Below are 17,500 nucleotides of genomic sequence, written 5' to 3' on the forward strand. Positions count from 1 at the left end.
CGTGATGGTGGGTCACATGATAAAAACTATTTGGTGGATAAAATGATGAATCCATCGGTTTAGTCTAGACTCATCGTTTCCACCAACTCATCTATCTGTGCAATGGAATGAGAGATTCATTTATAGGTTTAGTCTATGTCATATAACAATTTGCGCGCTGCACTGCGGCTCACGCCTGGGTTATACCAGTCTTCCCTTGAAATAGACTCTAGAGACAAATTTCCCGTTTAGGATGACTAAAGGGAATTTTGTTTTTATTTATTTTATAACAATGATTCACATTTATTTTTCTAAATCTTTTGTTTTTTAGTAATAAAACATAAGAATGGAGTTCACCTCACTCAGCTGTATATTTCTGTAGGCTTAGAAAACTCTTCACTTTCTAATATTAGATAATCATTCCTTAAATAACCTTCTCTTGGAATTCATTTCAAATTAGTGAATACTTTTCTTTCAATTTTTTGTCACGTAGCCACTCACTAAAAAACGGATTTATCTAATCTTCATAATTCACTTCTGTCAAAAGCTTAGGCCTTGACGGCCGTTGTGTTGCCCTCCTTCGTATCATTCAAGTTTTCGAGATTTATATCTTACTATCAGGAATTTATGGAGCACTTCATTATTAATTTTTGAACTCCGCCATCAAGACGCCGGAGCTATCTTTGCCATCAAACTAAAAACCAAAAAAAAAAAAAAAAAAAAACCCCTCCAAAAAAACCACAAAACAAACAAAAAAAAAAAAAAAAAAAAAAAAAAACAAAAAACTAGAGCTTTTATATAGCGCAATATCCATTAAATGTGCTCAAATCGCTTTATCGCCCTGACCAGCAGCAACACGTAACATGTAGAACGAGACATGACGCCTGTTCGGCGATATTACACTATTTCCGACAGAAACAACGCTGTTGACGGCCAGGTACTCATTTTACACCTGAGTACGGTGAGAGAAAAGTGAGTAAAGAGTCTTTTTCAAGGACTCAACTATGCGCCGAGTGGGGCTCGAACCCGGGACCTTCCGATCCGAAAGCGAGTGTCATACCACTAGACCACATAACCGCACTACCTTATGGTCAAGAATTTATCAAGCCTGGGCTTGTCGGGAACACCTATTATTAAATTGTTATTCTTCTTCTTCTTCTTCTTCTTCTTCTTCTTCTTCTTCTTCTTCTTCTTCTTCTTCTTCTTCTTCTTCTTCTTTTTCTTCTTCTTCTTATTATTATTATCATTATTATTATTATTATCATTGTTATTATTATCATTATTATTATTATTATTATTATTATTATTATTATTATTATTATTATTATTATTATTATTATTATTATTATTATTATTATTATTATTATTATTATTATTGGTGGTGGTATTACAGTTGATGTATTTTTGTGGTTATTATTGGTATCATTTTATTTGTTGGTTTCATTGACCTTTTTTTTCTCACTTTCATGTATGTTGTCATCGAATTGTTTGAATTATTGGCGAAAGCCTAATAAGATTAAATAAACTTTGAAACTTTGAAACTTATCTCATATAGATAGTATGGGCTTGGCTAAGAAGCTCATAACATTGCCATCCGGAGGTATAAGGGACCAACACACAAAACTGTGTGTATCCATGAACGTTTATAGTCGTGTTAAAACAGTTCAGTGAGCATTACTCATAAACGCGGATGGCAAAAAAACAATAACCAAGACCTGAGTGACGTCATCTTCGAACTATCTATAGATAGAATGCGCTTGGCCAAGGAGTTCACAACATTGCCATCCGGAAGTATAACGGACCAAAACACAAAATCTGTGTAACCATGAACTTTTATAGTCTGGTTTATACAGTTTAGTGAGAACAACTCACAAACGCGGATGGCAAAAACAATAACAAAGGCCTGAGTGACGTCATCTTCGAACTATCTATTGGAAGTGTCAGGAGTCGGACTGTCCGAACACAACGTCATTATCATTATTTCATCACGATCACAAAGGTTATGTAACTATCATTTATTCATTTGTAACTGTGATCACTATTCATATATTATTATAGATAGTTCGAAGATGACGTCACTCAGGCCTTTGTTATTGTTTTTGCCATCCGCGTTTGTGGGTTGTTCTCACTAAACTGTATTAACCAGACTATAAAAGTTCATGCTTACACAGAGTTTGTGTGTTGGTCCGTTATACTTCCGGATGGCAATGTTATGAGCTTCTTAGCCAAGCGCATACTATCTATAGATAGTATTCGCGTGGCGAAGAAGCTCAAAACATTGCCATCCGGAAGTAATACGAACGGACACACAAAACTTTGTGTAACCATGATCGTTTATAGTTAGGTTAATACAGTTTAGTGAGAATTACTCATAAACGCGGATAGAAAAAAACAATAACAAAGACCTGAGTGACGTCAACTTCGAACTATCTATAGATAGTATGTGCCTGGCTAAGAAGCTCACAACATTGTCATCCGCAAGTAATAACTAACACACAGAACTATGTGTAACCATGAACTTCTATAATTTGGATAATACATTAAGTGAGAATAACTCATAAACGTAGATGGCAAAAAAAACCCCAACCCCCCCCCCCCAAAAAAAAAAACAAAAACAAAAAACAAAAAAAAAGACAACAAAAAAAAAAAACCCCAAACAACCTCCCCCCCAAAAAAAAAACAACAAAACAACAAACAAACAAACAAAAAAAAAAAACAACAACAAAGACATGAGTGACGTCAACTTCGTTCTATCTATAAGAAAACTCATTTAATTAAAATTCATCCTTTTATTCATATCATCTGAAACTACTCAGAATTTGTTCTTTTAAAAAAAGTAATTTGTAAATTCTGGGGACTGGGAAGTGAGTTGGGTATATAAATATATATATATATATATTATATATATATATATATATATATATATATATATATATATATATATATAAATATATATATAAATATATATATATATATTATATATGTATATATATATATATATATATCACATATTTATTTCATAAATGTAGTCGAGTGAGCTCTTGAGTGCTCATAATACGCTTCAACAGTCATGACGTCACTTCTCCCGTAATGACGCATAGTAACTTAGTAACTGACTCTAAACTATCGGAACAATGGCGGACGCTCTTATGAAATATTTCTCTGACGAGCATAAAAGTGCATCCAGAAAAGAAAAACATTAAAAATATGATTATGTTTTGACTTTTATACATTCTGATCACATGACATAATATGAAAAGCTCTAGACAGCATGAAGAATAAAAAGTACCAATTTTGTTTTGTTTAGAACCACGCTTCTCGCCGATGCTGGGCGACGTGACATCAGACTATTGAATCCTATTAATTAGACCATGCCAGTCTAGACGTATCGTTTTAACAGATTCTCCAACTTGTCTGTCTGTGCAAATCATACACACATTATATCCTATCCTTATCGTTTTATATCATCGAAATGGAAATAAACATTTTATTTGACATAAACATGCAGATATATATCGTTATGATAAAATAATAATAATAATAATAATAATAATAATAATAAATAATAATAATAATAATAATAATAATAATAATAATAATAATAAGCATTTCATTTGACATAAACATGCACAATATATCGTTAAGATAAAAATCGGTTCATCAAAACCTTAATAAACAGAAAATGCCTTGACTTTTTCAAATTTTCTATTTCCCTGTCTTTTCCAGACAACCTTTTTTTATACAGGAAGGTGAAGAGATGAGTAAGTACAGTAGAACCCCGTTATCATTAGAGGGCGATGGGGGGGGGGGGGTGTCTAAATCCCTTCGATCGTAACAATACTAATATGTGAAAATGGAAAAGCTTCGAATGTAAGGATTGATACAAACAACAGACGTTTCGGGTGCAAAACCCTTTGTGAAAGACTTTCCATTTTCACCGGAACCCGCTATATCGATATATATCTGGAAACGATAAAGTTAGGCATAACGCGAGCTGTTGTCGTTTGACATAAACATTGTATTATTTTTATTTTCGCCAGTAAAAAAAAACAACAAAAAACATGTAGAAGCACCAGCAAGAACCACAATTGACTCACATACTTCTTATACTGTGAAATCAGGAGTTTCAGAATATCTAAAATGTTTATGTTTTTCAAGTCCACCGATTTATTATTATAAAGTACGAGGGGTGGGGGGGGGGGGGGGGGGGCGTGGTACAGAGGTATGGTCTTTGTTTCGCACACAAAAGGTATCGAGTGACGACAATTTCGTTCCTTCTATAACAAAAATATTATTTTAATTTTGTGGTGGCTGTGTTGTAACGAATGTGACGATGTTCCGATGGGTGGTACGGAAAAAGTTAAAATGAAATACCTTACAAATCCCAGCCTTTATTTCCCTGACTCAAAAGCTGCTTGGAACTCACATTCTAGCTTAACGATCGTAACGTTCACTCGATACAACTGGACGCATTACTACTTTTCCGCCCGCCCTACCTCTGGATTTACACTTAATTTTGATTCCATCCTCATTATTATTATCTCAACAAGAACTGCTTAAAATTCAAAATCTTACTTAACGATCGTAACATTCCACACGATACAACTGGACGCATTCCTACTTTTCCACCCGCCCTACCTCTGGATTTACACTTAATTTTGACTCCATCCATCCCCATTATTATTATCTCACCTGTTGACGTAAACCATCAGATGTATTTTTGGAACGGGATCAAGGTATAATATGATATATCTATAATGGAAATCTAGAATTTGTTTATTTATCTGTCCTGATGACATGTTGAATTAATAATGAATCGAGGTTGATGGGGTCAGAACGAGGTTCACATATTCGCAGGTCTAATAACAGAGGCCTGATTTAGTAAATATAATCTGAACAAGTGTGTATGAAAGGTGCCAGACAAAGCAAGAAAGAAAAATACAAGACAAAATCGGTCAAAAAAACAAAACAAAAGACAAAAACAAACAGCCAACCTCAACTGGGTTTCGAACGTCAGACCTTCTGATTACCGGTTAGTAGACGTGATTCCATTCCCTGATTTAGCATTGTTGGCAATGGACACTATTTTGCGTTGGTTTGAAAGTATTTCTATTGCAACAAAAAAAAAAACAAAAAAAAAAAAAAACAAACAAAAAAAAAAACAACAAAAAAACAAACAAACAACAAAAAACTATAAGAAATTGGGTCTTCAGACCTGCAAAATAAATGCACGTTGGGTGAAAACCATATCTTTGGGATATCTATGAATCTTATTTTAGTCCAATTAGAGTCGAAAGTTAAAATAAAAAATAAATAAAATTGCAAGTCGGGTCAAAACCATCATCACATGACATGTAGAGAATATGTTGTTTTTACTTGTGTTTCAAGGGTTTGGGATATCTATGAATCTTATTTTAGTCCAATACTCTTCAACAGTCGTAACGTCACTTCCTTCCTAATGAATCATGGTAACTTAGTAACACTGGCTCTAAACTATCGGAACAATGGCGGACGCCCGTATGAAATATTTCTCCGGCGAGCATAAAAGCGTATCCAGAGGAAAAAAAAAACCATACATTTGTTCATGTTTTGACTTTTACACATTCTGATCACAAGGCATATGAAAAGTTCTAGCCAGCATGAAGAATAAAAAGTAATGGTTTTCTTTGTTTAGAACCAAGATGGCCTCCGTTGCCGGGCGGCGTGACATCAGACTACTGAATCCAATTAGAGTCGAAAGTTAAAAAAAAAATTAAAAAAATGAGTAACTCTTTAATATTGAGATTGCATTTATTTTAAAAACTAAACTTCCCCATAATTTATTTGTTTATAGGTGCAGATTTAACACAAACCCCCCGACAATTTCAATTGCATCATTGTTGTGTTGATAAAAAGACAAACAAAAACAGACTGAAAAAACATACAAATAAAAAAAAAAAAACAAGTAACAAAATCAAAAGCAAAATGCTTAAAACAAAATCAAATAATCAAAGAAAAGTCTCCCCCCCTCCCCCCTTCCACCCCAAGAAAATCAAGGCAAAAAAAAAAGAGAAAAAAAAGGAAAAGAAAAACAAAGCAAAACAAAAACAAACAAAAACAATTTCTTAAGTTTTGGTTCAAATAACTATCTTGAAAAATACAGATGCAGTTTTTTTGTTGCTATCATGAAAACATTTGAAAAAAAAAATCCCGTGAAACGCACATTTTTAATAATATTTTACAGCTAAGGTATTGTCCATGACTAAAATAAAAATATCTAATTTCGTTTTTTCTTTCAATTCTCATTAATTTCTACCAAGCTTCATTTATTCTAATTGACCACAATCTCTCCCCCCTTCCCCCCCCCTCTCTCTCTCTCTCTCTCTCTCTCTCCTCTTCTCCTCCTCTACCTGCTCATCATCCTCCTCCTCTTCCCTCTTCTTCTTCCTCATCTTGCTTCTCTTCTCACCCCCCCCACCCCCCAATCTCCCTTCTATTATCCTAATAAATAATAACGTGAAGTTGAATGTAAGCTTCAATTTAATTACAAAAACAGATCGTTAACTACGCCACTACCACATCATCTCATTCATCTGTGGTGTTTCAATCATCCTGTTTTGTTGATAAAGGGGAAACCCGAAACGTTCATTTGATCTGTTTTTTTAAATTAAATTGAAGCTTACATTCAACTTCACGTTATTATTTATTTCTTCGAGCTTCGAGCAGCAACATTTACACTACCCAGTATTCTTCTATTATCCTGGGTGTCTCCTTTCCTACCATGTCTAATTTCATTTCTCTCTTCTGTTACAAGGCACTAAATTGGTTGTGAAGGCTCTAGTATCTTATAACAAAGTTATGTAACGTTACATCTTATAACAAAATTATGTAACGTTACATCGTTTGGTCAAATTACTTAATAGTTGTAGTAATGAACAGTCATGATTCCTTGCTTTTGGTTAGGAAGGGTTACGTAGTTAAATTTACGTAGAAGAAATTACTGCACGTTGAGGCTGATTGACGCTTGTGGAAGAATAGTGATATTGCTCGAAGAAGAAGAAGGAGGAGGAGAAGAAGAAGAAGAAGAAGAAGAAAAAGAAGAAGAAGAAGAAGAAGAAGAAGAAGAAGAAGAAGAAGAAGAAGAAGAAGAGGAATGAGGGGGAGGAGGAGAAAGAGGAGAAGAAGAAGATGAGAGGAAAGGAGGAAGAAGAAATCTGAAAAAAAGAGACCAAAAAGAAGAAGAAGAAGAAGAAGAAGAAGAAGAAGAAGAAGAAGAAGAAGAAGAAGAAGATGAGAGAAAGAAGAAGAAGAAAAGAAGATAGGAAAAAGAAAAAAGAAGAGGATGAGAAGAAGAAGAAAAGAGAAGAAAGAAGAAGAAAAGAAGAAGAGGAAGAAGAAGAAGAAGAGAGAGGAAAGAAGAAGAAGAAAAAGGAAGAAGAGAAGAAAAAAGAAGAAGAAAAAAAAGAAAGAAAAAAAGAAAAAAAAATAATAATAATAATAATAATAATAAATAATAATAATAATAATAATAATAATAATAATAATAATAATAATAATAATAATAATAATAATAATAATAAATAATAATAATAATAATAATAAAATAATAATAATAATAATAATAATATAATAATAAATAATAATATAATAATATAAAATAAATAATCAATAATACAATATAAATAGGTGACGACACAATGACAGTTCTCATGATAAAACCTGCTACAAAACACGTAGGTTCCAAAGGTGAGGTCACCAAGTGCCCTTACCACTTAGGGAGCTTTTGATCTTCATGTGCTCTGATTCTTTGAATTCTGTTGCATCCACAGGAGCATAAAAAAAGCTTTTAACACGTTTCGGGCACAAAAAACAATACATCGACTTCTTTGTTGCTGTTCCATAAGTCATATATTATATATATATATATTATATATATTTATATATATATATATATATATATATAGGTATTATATATATATATATATATATATATATATATATATATATATATATATATATAGGTATTCTTAATACAAACAAGACGCATGATTATATTGTTACAATATGCATGATGTTTAACCGACATGAACATACTATATGCAAGTCTGACACCCGGAGGTAATTTTGCGCCTAGTTTAACTCTCTCAACCCTAACACCGACTATATCCGTAGTTTACATGAGTTACTTTTACACCATACTATTTGTTACATTTTTCTTAGACAAATAATAAAGGGGGAAACACATTATCTCAAAGCTAATGTTATTAGTTTTTACATGTTAATGGTAGTTGAATAAAACTATCTATGCACTCATGCTTATTTTAATACATTTTTTTCCAATTTTGAAAAGTAGCAAAAATCTCTAGGATTGAGTGTTAACCCTCTCCTTACCAACCATAGAAAAACCGTCACATTCGTTACGATGCAACCAGCAATTCTCTCATTCTGATTTCTTTTGCATATCACAAAATTCAAAGAATTTTTTGTTGTTATTGCTATAAACACTTGACACATGTATTAAAGAGCTCACTTTGATGAACATTGTTGTGTATAGAATGTACTTGTTGGATTTCTGTTTGAGTAAGAAAATTCTATTTTTGTGTTGGGTGGGCGTGACGTTTTGGGGGAAACTCTGAAAATGGGTGGTAAGGAGAGAGTTAACCTTGCTGTAATGGACAATATTTTGCGTCATTTTTTGTGAGATCCATTATAACAATGAGCCCATAATGAATAGGGTTATCAGACCTGCAAATAAATGTGCGTTTACGTGGTCTAGTGGTATGATACTCGCTTTTGGATTGGAAGGTCCTGAATTCGCTCCTCGCTCGGCGCATAGTTGAGTCCTTGTAAAAGGATCTTTACTCACATTCTCTGACGGTACTCAGGTGTAAAATATCGCCTAACAGGCGTCATGTCTCGTTCTACATGTTATATGTTTCTGTTGGTCTGGGACCCATGATTGTAAAGCGCTTTGAGCACATTAAGTGCATATTGCGCTATAAAAAAGGTCAAGTTTAAAGTTCAAGCGCACTGAAATCCCAGGCTTGAAAGTCTTCTAAATCGATCAATATTTGAAGAAAGAGTTTTCTGGCCAAACATTTTAATACAGTATTGAGCTTTTTTTATAATTGAGCTTTATATAGCGCAATATCCACTAAATGTGCTCAACGCGCTTTACAAGGGGTCCCTGATCAACAGCAACATTTAACATGTAGGACGGGACATGCCGCCTGTTAGGCGATATTACAATTTTTCGGACAAAGACAACGCTGTTAACGGCCAGGTACTCATTTTACACCTGAGTACTGTGAGAGAATGTGAGTAAAGAGCCTTTTCCAAGGACTCAACTATGGGCGAGCGCGAGGCTCGAACCCAGGACCTTCCGATCCGAAAGCGAGTGTCATACCACTAGACCTAATAGCCGCAGTACGTGATTTTCCATTGTTAGTCAATTAGCTGGTTATTGTAAAACATGGAGATTGCACTGATATAGCTCACATACCACATGCGGTAAGGTAAATAACATTGAAATGTCAATGAGAAATCAACACATGAGTGACGAGCCATTGCATAAATACATAAATAATAACACGAGAATTGGCGTTCCCGAATACACCTGAAAATAAAAGGGGAAAGGGGGGAACTATATATATATATATATATATATATATATATATATATATATATATATATATATATATATATATAGTTGTGTGTATATTTACGAAATAATTTTTTATAAATAAGAAAATAATTCGCTCCAAGAAGCTGTCGAGCACTCTATGTGGTTTTAGCTAACTCATCTCAACCACACACACACACACACACACACACAAACGCACAAACACACACATACACACACACACATATATATATATATATATATATATATATATATATGGAGAGAGAGGAGAGAGAGAGAGATAGAGAGAGAGAGAGAGAGAGAGAGAGAGAGAGAGAGAGAGAGAGAGAGAGAGGCTGTTGCTTCGTGTGTAAAACATCAATGTTATATCCCTACCCAGAAAATTCCATTGCAGCCTGTCTCATGTTATTTGATTAACATTCGTACAAACATACACATTAACAAAAGCATAAAAAAAATAAAAAAATAACAAGAACAGAAAATGAACCAATACAAAACCCCTCCAAAAAACAAAAAACAAAACAAAAAACAAAAACAAAACAAAAACTTGAGATTTATATTGCACAACATCCACTAATATAAACGTGCTCAAACAGCTTGACAAGGGGTCCCCAGCCTGTATGGCGATTGTAAAATTTTGATTCGAGAGAGAATGTGAGTTCAGGGCCTTTTCTAGGGACTCAACTTTGCGCCGTTCAGAACGGGACTCGAACCCGGAAGCTACCGATTCAAAGGCTAATGTTATATCACTAGTCGCAACAAAATATGATATCCTTAAATAGGACGTTTTGTGTGTTGGTAGGTCATATTTGGCTGGCAGATGTTGTGAGTATTTTACCTAATCGCATAGCATCAATTCTGCCCCTGATATCAACCGATAACCGTGAACCGACGACCAACGATCATAACATTGCCATCCGGAAGTATAACGGACCAACACACAAAACTGTGTGTATCCATGAACGATTATAGTCGGGTTAATACAGTTCAGTGAGCATTATTCATAAACGCGGATGGCAAAATACAATAACAAAGACCTGAATGACGTCATCTTCGAACTATCTATAGACAGAAAGAATTTGACGTCACATAGGTCTTTGTTGTGGTTTTTGGTCAGCAGTTTTTATAAGTAGTTCTCACTAAATTATTTTAATCAGACAATAAACTCAGAAAAGTGAATGGAGCAGACCCGTATGTTGATAATAACAGGAAATGAAGTGAGCAGAAAGTGCCAGAAGACAATAGAGAATAAAAACTTCGCGACGAGGGAGGCTCGAACCCACGACCTTACTGTTACAACTTCGTCTGACCATTGTTGACAATAAATTAATATTGATTATTTTGTAACCTCGGAGATAGTTCTTCCAAGGCCAAAAGTAAGTAATAATCGATTATTTCCCTTAGTTTGTGGTCTGCAATGTGTCACGAAAGTTCAAGTTTTAAAAAAAGTAGCACCGTCGTTGTTCCTGTGACAATATACAAGCGTGTATTTATGGGGCTATAAAGGAACCTAGCAATCGCTCTTTATCATTACGAAAGGGGGTGTAATTATGTTGTTTTTCAAAATTTCAAATTGACAAACTATTGAGCAGGCACCGGTGTAAGATAAAGATCTGAACAAGAGTGTATAAAAGGTGCCAGACAAAGTAAGAAAGAAACATATCAAGAAAACACATCCTAAAAAATCACCTTTTGTTCAGATATTTACAAGAAATAAAATAGTGTTTTTCATATTGTATCATTTTTGTCTAGTTTTGAATTAGCAGGGCTTATAATCACCTTCTCAATTAGATTTTTGACCAATCAAAACGCGTGAATTGTGACACGCCCTCAAGCCCGCTCGGACAAATATAGCTGATTATTGACATAATATAATAGAATGAAGGAAGATGACATCACTCTGCTCTTTGTTATTGTTTTTCGACCGATAGTTTTGTGATTAGTTCTCACTAGATTCGCTCAATCAGGCTACAAACGTTAAACGTTAAACGTAGTGTTATGAGACCGTACGATTGATTAGGAAAACTAGAGAGTATCTTACGTAAACGCAAACCATCGATGGTAATTGAGCTTTTATATAGCGCAATATCCACTTAACGTGCTCAAAGCGCTTTACAAGGGGTCCCTGGTCAACAGCAACATTTAACATGTAGGACGAGACATGACGCCTGTTAGGCGATATTACAATTTTTCGGACAAAGGCAACGCTGTTAACGGCCAGGTACTCATTTTACACCTGAGTACGGTGAGAGAATGTGAGTAAAGAGTCTTTTCCAAGGACTCAACTATGCGTCGAGCGAGGCTCGAACCCAGGACCTTCCGATCCGAAAGCGAGTGTCATACCACTAGACCACATAGCCGCACAATATACCCTGTAATACCCTGCAGTTCGTTAGTTTAGCATTAATTACTATTGCTTACAATCGGACAACTGTCCGAGGGGCGTGGTTATGTTCTCTTCTACTAGGAGTCTATTGTGTTAGTTTAACCAATGAGTAGTAGACGGGCACAAACAGAAATCTCACGAATAATGACTGATTTACTAACCTGTTATATTAATATAAATTATATAGGTTTATTCAAAACAAGTAGTCCTTCAGAGCCATTGGGCCCATGGTGCCGGAGTTTATCCCGGTTCCTATAGCGTGAAACGGACACTAGAAATTGCTTGCTATCCTTTGGATAGGACGCTATTCTATTGCAAAGTACTTTTCCCTAAATCTAACAGAGTCGGCGAGTTACCTATTCACTGCTGGGTGGACAGGGGGTCAAGAAAATTCTCGACTGCACCCGGGGGGGGGGGGGATCGATCTTGCGCATGAAGCGAGTGCTCTACCAATTGAGCCATCGGGACCTCCCCTTAGGTTTATCAATATGTTTATATATATTACTTTTGGGTAAATGCCAATATAACTCATACATTAACAAAGAATTTCCAATCAACTGATCAAAACAGGTAAAATCAATAAAAAAAACCCAAAACAAACAAAAAAGAAACAAAGCAAACACAAAAACAAAACAAAAACGATATCAATAAATAAACAAATAAATAAATAAATAAATAATTCAATCAATAATTCAATAAATTAATATATATATATATATATATATATATATATATATATATATATATACATACATATATATAAGATATATATATATATATATATATATATATATATATATATATATATATATATATATATAGGCTGTATATACATATAATATATATATATATATATATATTATATATATATATATATATATATATATATATGAACAGATGAATAAATTAAAAAAAAAATAGGAAGAAGAAGAAAACAAACAAACAAACAACACTCACTTGACTCAGCTGGCAAGCGTTTCAACACAATAAGACCATTAAATGAACGTCAAGGAGTAATAAACAGGGAATGCTGTGTGCACAAACAATTAAAACAAAACAACGTTGATAATCCCAAAGAAATTTTTTGATAAGTCGCCCAAAATACATTAAATAACACTCGGTCCAGACCAGTGGAATTCTTTGGGAATAATAGTAGTAGTAATAATAATATGGAGAGAAAGAATGGATGAACTTGTTGAAACTCTCATTCTAAACCACTTAGGTACTCCTATCTGAGCTGAGCATCATCGCACCAGCAGACTCCTTCCTCTCTCACTCTCGTTACCTGGAAACTGAAAACACACTTTTCGTTTGTTTCTCAAGCACTAAATAAAACTGCCAAGTTTAAAACGAAGAAAATGGTGTTGAAATACCGGCCGACCGACCTACCGGTAATTTCGGAAGATGTGTGTGTGTGTGTGTGTGTGTGTGTGTGTGTGTGAGTGTGTGTGTGTGAGTGTATGTAGTTATGTGTGTATATGTGCCCATTGTCTGAAAGCGGTATTATTATGTCTGGATGAACTAGGGGCAGGAAATTGAATTTATAACCACAAAATAAATATGAAACTTGGGGGTTACTTTCTATCCATAAATACTACAGTCTACTCCGGATAATCGCAACTCTGATAATCGCGACTTTCGGTTAATCGTAACATTTCCCAAAAATGGAATTAATTCTATATACAATTCACTGGTTAATTGAAACAAACTGCGTTTAATTGCAACAAATTTTTCGACCTGAAAAATTGGTAAATTTAAGAGGTCCATAAAACAAAATCACTTGATTAAATTTCTTTATGGGTGAAATCATGACAGGTTGAAGGATCGAGAGTGGGCGGGTTTTAATGCTATAGAAGATTTGTCACCACGTACCGTCCGCGGCCTGAAGAGAAAATACAATATATAATATATATATATATATATATATATATATATATATATATATATATATATATATTGAATCGTGTTTGATACAAATATGGTACGGATAGTGCTCGACATTTAGCAATGGAGTCTTCAACAAACAATAACAGACAACAAACCAAACTCATGTAACACACAGTCCTGACGATGGCTGATTAGGCCTGAAACATCGATGTAGACTGACTCCAACACTGTGGTAAATATTAAAATAATATATATATATATATATATATATATATATATATATATGTATGTATGTATATGTATATGACTCCAACATTGTGAGAAATATTAAAATAATATATATATATATATATATATATATATATATATATATATATACATATACAATATACATATATATGTGTGTATGCATATACATATATATGTATGTATGTATATGTATATGACTCCAACATTGTGGTAAATATTAAAATAATATATATATATATATATATATATATATATAATATATATAACATATTATATATTATACATATACAATATACATATATATGTGTGTATGCATATACACATACATACATCACTTGCGATCGGTCTATTGCGCGACGTTGCTTTGTGCTGCCCTATATTTTCCAAATTTAGCAGATACTGCTTTTCATCATAAATTTTTAGCATATGCTACTTTTCGTTAACACTCTCGCATCTCGCTGTTACACTAGCCGTGATAGGTACCTACATTACGAAGGTTGTGCGTCATCACAGGCGGCTCCCTTTTTCTTTTTGCCGACGCGAGGCGAGATGGACGTGGGACAGGGCGGTGAGGGTGGGTTATGGGGGCTACCAATGAACCAAGATACCACAGGCCGCCTTATCATTTTTATATAAAAAAATGTTTTCTTTTGTTTTAAAACTACGGTTATCCACCTCCCCTCAAAAACAACTAATGCTCTTTTCTGCTAAAATAATTAGGTCAGATCGGCAAATTAGTTTTGACCACCTTGGGACCTGACTTGGGAAAAGTCAAAACAATATCAGTTTTATCATTGGAAGAACAGGTTTGTTGTAATCAAAACATACAGGTGAAGAAAAACTGACATTATATTATGATATTGTATAGCTTAAGAGTTTTTTAAAATACCAACCAACGCGTACCTATTTGCAGGACTGATAACTAAAATGGTTATGAACTCATTGTTGTAATGGAAATACCCTCAAACCAACGCAAAATACTTTATTGTCCATTACAACAATGTTAAAACAAGCCCATCCATAATTGCGTCCAGTTATCAGACCTGCAAGTATGTGAACGTCGATACTAAATCTTCTCTGTCCGATTAAACAAGAAAGTGTTTATTTAATTCTTACACTGCTCATGCGCAGTCGACTGAGTCGATTGAGGTCTGCAAAGGCAATACAATTTTTATTGTTTGATTAGCAAGTTGCTGCAGAGCAGAGACCAAGCAACACATTGTGAATATTAAGTAGAAATAAACCAAATCATAATATGTTAATTGGTATGTTCCTAGCCCTAGCAGAATGCTAAGTTAACAAACATTTGCCATGAATTTCATTCCATTTTAGAAATTAAATTTAAAGCTCTTACTGAACATGTGTCCTGATTATTATAATGTATAGGGAATGAGATTAGCGGAAGAGTAGCGTCCCTTGATTGGACGTCACCGGCGGAGAAGTTATTAGAGAGAGAGAACGTCAACATGGTTTTGCGCAGTGGCGTGGGGCCATTGGATCGAATGGTGCCAGGCACCGCACCAATCTTTTTAAAAAACATTAACAGCATAATTTAATTAAAAATAAAACAGAGATTTTAACTCCACTGTCTTTCGCCAACTCGCCAACAACATACTGCCTTTTTAGTCTCCACTCTATTCAAGATTCCGAGTCACGCACTGCGCCGACTCGTGTGTTGGTGACATCACTCCGCGTAGTAGTGACTAAATCAAACACCGTGGTGCAAAGCAATCCGAGCTCCAATTAATGCTATATCCATTAGTATCGCGACAGCTTCAAATAGCGGAAAACCCCTCGACTTGTGCCAGGATCTGAGAGCTCCACCGTTGGACTGGGGGGATGCGCCAAATTAGGTTCAAAGTTCAAAAACGTTTATTTTAGGCAATTGCCAATGTAGGGTAACTTCGGCCATCCAAAATATTACATTAACTGTCTAAAACACTGATCATTGTCAAGTTTATTTGTAAGCAGCAAAGAAAGACAACATAAAACTTTAAAATATGACATATCAAACCCCCCACCTCTTTTTCACGATTATTGAATAAAGTAATTCTTTGCAACGAAGCATTGTGGACGAATTTACCAACATTAATCTTGCTTGTAGTGCCGAGTTGATGGTTACGTGTGTATGGGTGTTTATTTGTGTCTATGTGTGTGTGTATGTGTGTGTTTGTGCGTGTGTATTTGTGTCAGTCAGAGAAAGAAAGCGAAGACTGTCAACAGTTATACTTTTGGTGTGTTTTTAGATTTTTAAGTACTTAAGTGGAGTGATTTTTTCTTTGTGATGCTTTAAGATCTGAATCTACCTTTTATTTGTGCAATCATTAATCGTATTCCACTGATTTCCATTATTTGAGATATACTTTAAAGTTTTGTTTTGTTAAACAATGAATTGCAATGAATCAAGTTGACTCTTTACTTCACCGACCGTTTGGGTGATTGACACTAGATGACAAATTAGAAATAAAAAGACTAGTTCCTCACCAACCAACTGATTTTGATTTAGCACCCTTCAAAGAGTGAAATTTTTTTGTTGCGAAATTCAATGAAACAGGAGCGGTTAAATTCATTAATGATTCTGTCAATTCACAAAGCTGAAATAGATGCCATTCCAGATTTCAATAAACACATTATAAAAAGATTTGCAGAGATGAAACATCGCAGTACAGATTTTTTTTACAAGTACTAAAAGTAAGTAATTTCTGTCATAGGTTTTTTTTCCTCTTTTGATTTACATTTATAACATATTGATTGCATTATCTACCAAATCCAATCCTTTAAATGGTGGACAAAGAATAATTACAAAGACCTTTTCATACGGGACTTGTATCTCAGTGTTGTGGCTTGTTGTTTTCATGAATTATTTGTTTTTGTGAGTTTTGTCCACTCGTAGAAACCATCGACCCTCCCCCACCCTTCCATAAAAGAGAGTTTTTAATATGTCGTGCTCTCTCCTCTTAACCGTGTTCACTGTATTAGAATTTTTTTTCTAATCATGGCACCACCATATGCCGTCAATACGCCACGCCGCTGGTTTTGCGCATGCGTCTCTCATCCTCGCGGCATGAGACACTTCACCGAAAGCGAGGACGAGAGAGACGCATGCGCAAAACCATGTTGACGTTTTCTCTGTAAGGTGACGTCCAATCAAGGAACGCCACTCTTCCGCTAATTTCATTCCCTATTATATTATGTTTGTATGTATCCTTGTGTGACGCACATAGCATGTCAAATCATTCTTCAAATCTTTACACAATGAGTCACTTTTTACTTTTGATCTAAGCACGAGCTGAATTTTATCATTTTATCTTTCAATCTTTGATTGCACATGCTTGCAATTTTTAGGACGAGTAATTTGCATAATTTTTTGTGTGTGC

The 17,500-nt window shown here is 34.4% G+C and overlaps 2 protein-coding genes across 3 annotated transcripts in view; one reads left to right on the forward strand and one right to left on the reverse strand.

Annotated features, from left to right (window-relative positions):
* Positions 1-13,195, reverse strand: part of LOC144980550 (uncharacterized) — a 31,512-nt gene extending 18,317 nt beyond the window's left edge. For both annotated transcript variants that reach the window (XM_078928215.1, XM_078928217.1), the window contains exon 1: positions 12,945-13,195. The gene's annotated coding sequence lies outside the window, so the exon portion shown is untranslated. The remainder of the gene's footprint in view (positions 1-12,944) is intronic.
* A 4,229-nt stretch (positions 13,196-17,424) lies between these two features.
* The window catches only part of LOC144980551 (solute carrier family 22 member 4-like), a 46,783-nt gene continuing 46,707 nt past the window's right edge, over positions 17,425-17,500 (forward strand). The window contains exon 1 of the mRNA XM_078928225.1: positions 17,425-17,492. The gene's annotated coding sequence lies outside the window, so the exon portion shown is untranslated. The remainder of the gene's footprint in view (positions 17,493-17,500) is intronic.

Source organism: Berghia stephanieae, chromosome 10 (assembly GCF_034508935.2).
Source record: "Berghia stephanieae isolate SIO BIC M18660-M18661 chromosome 10, UCSD_Bste_1.3, whole genome shotgun sequence".
NCBI lineage: Eukaryota > Metazoa > Mollusca > Gastropoda > Nudibranchia > Aeolidiidae > Berghia > Berghia stephanieae.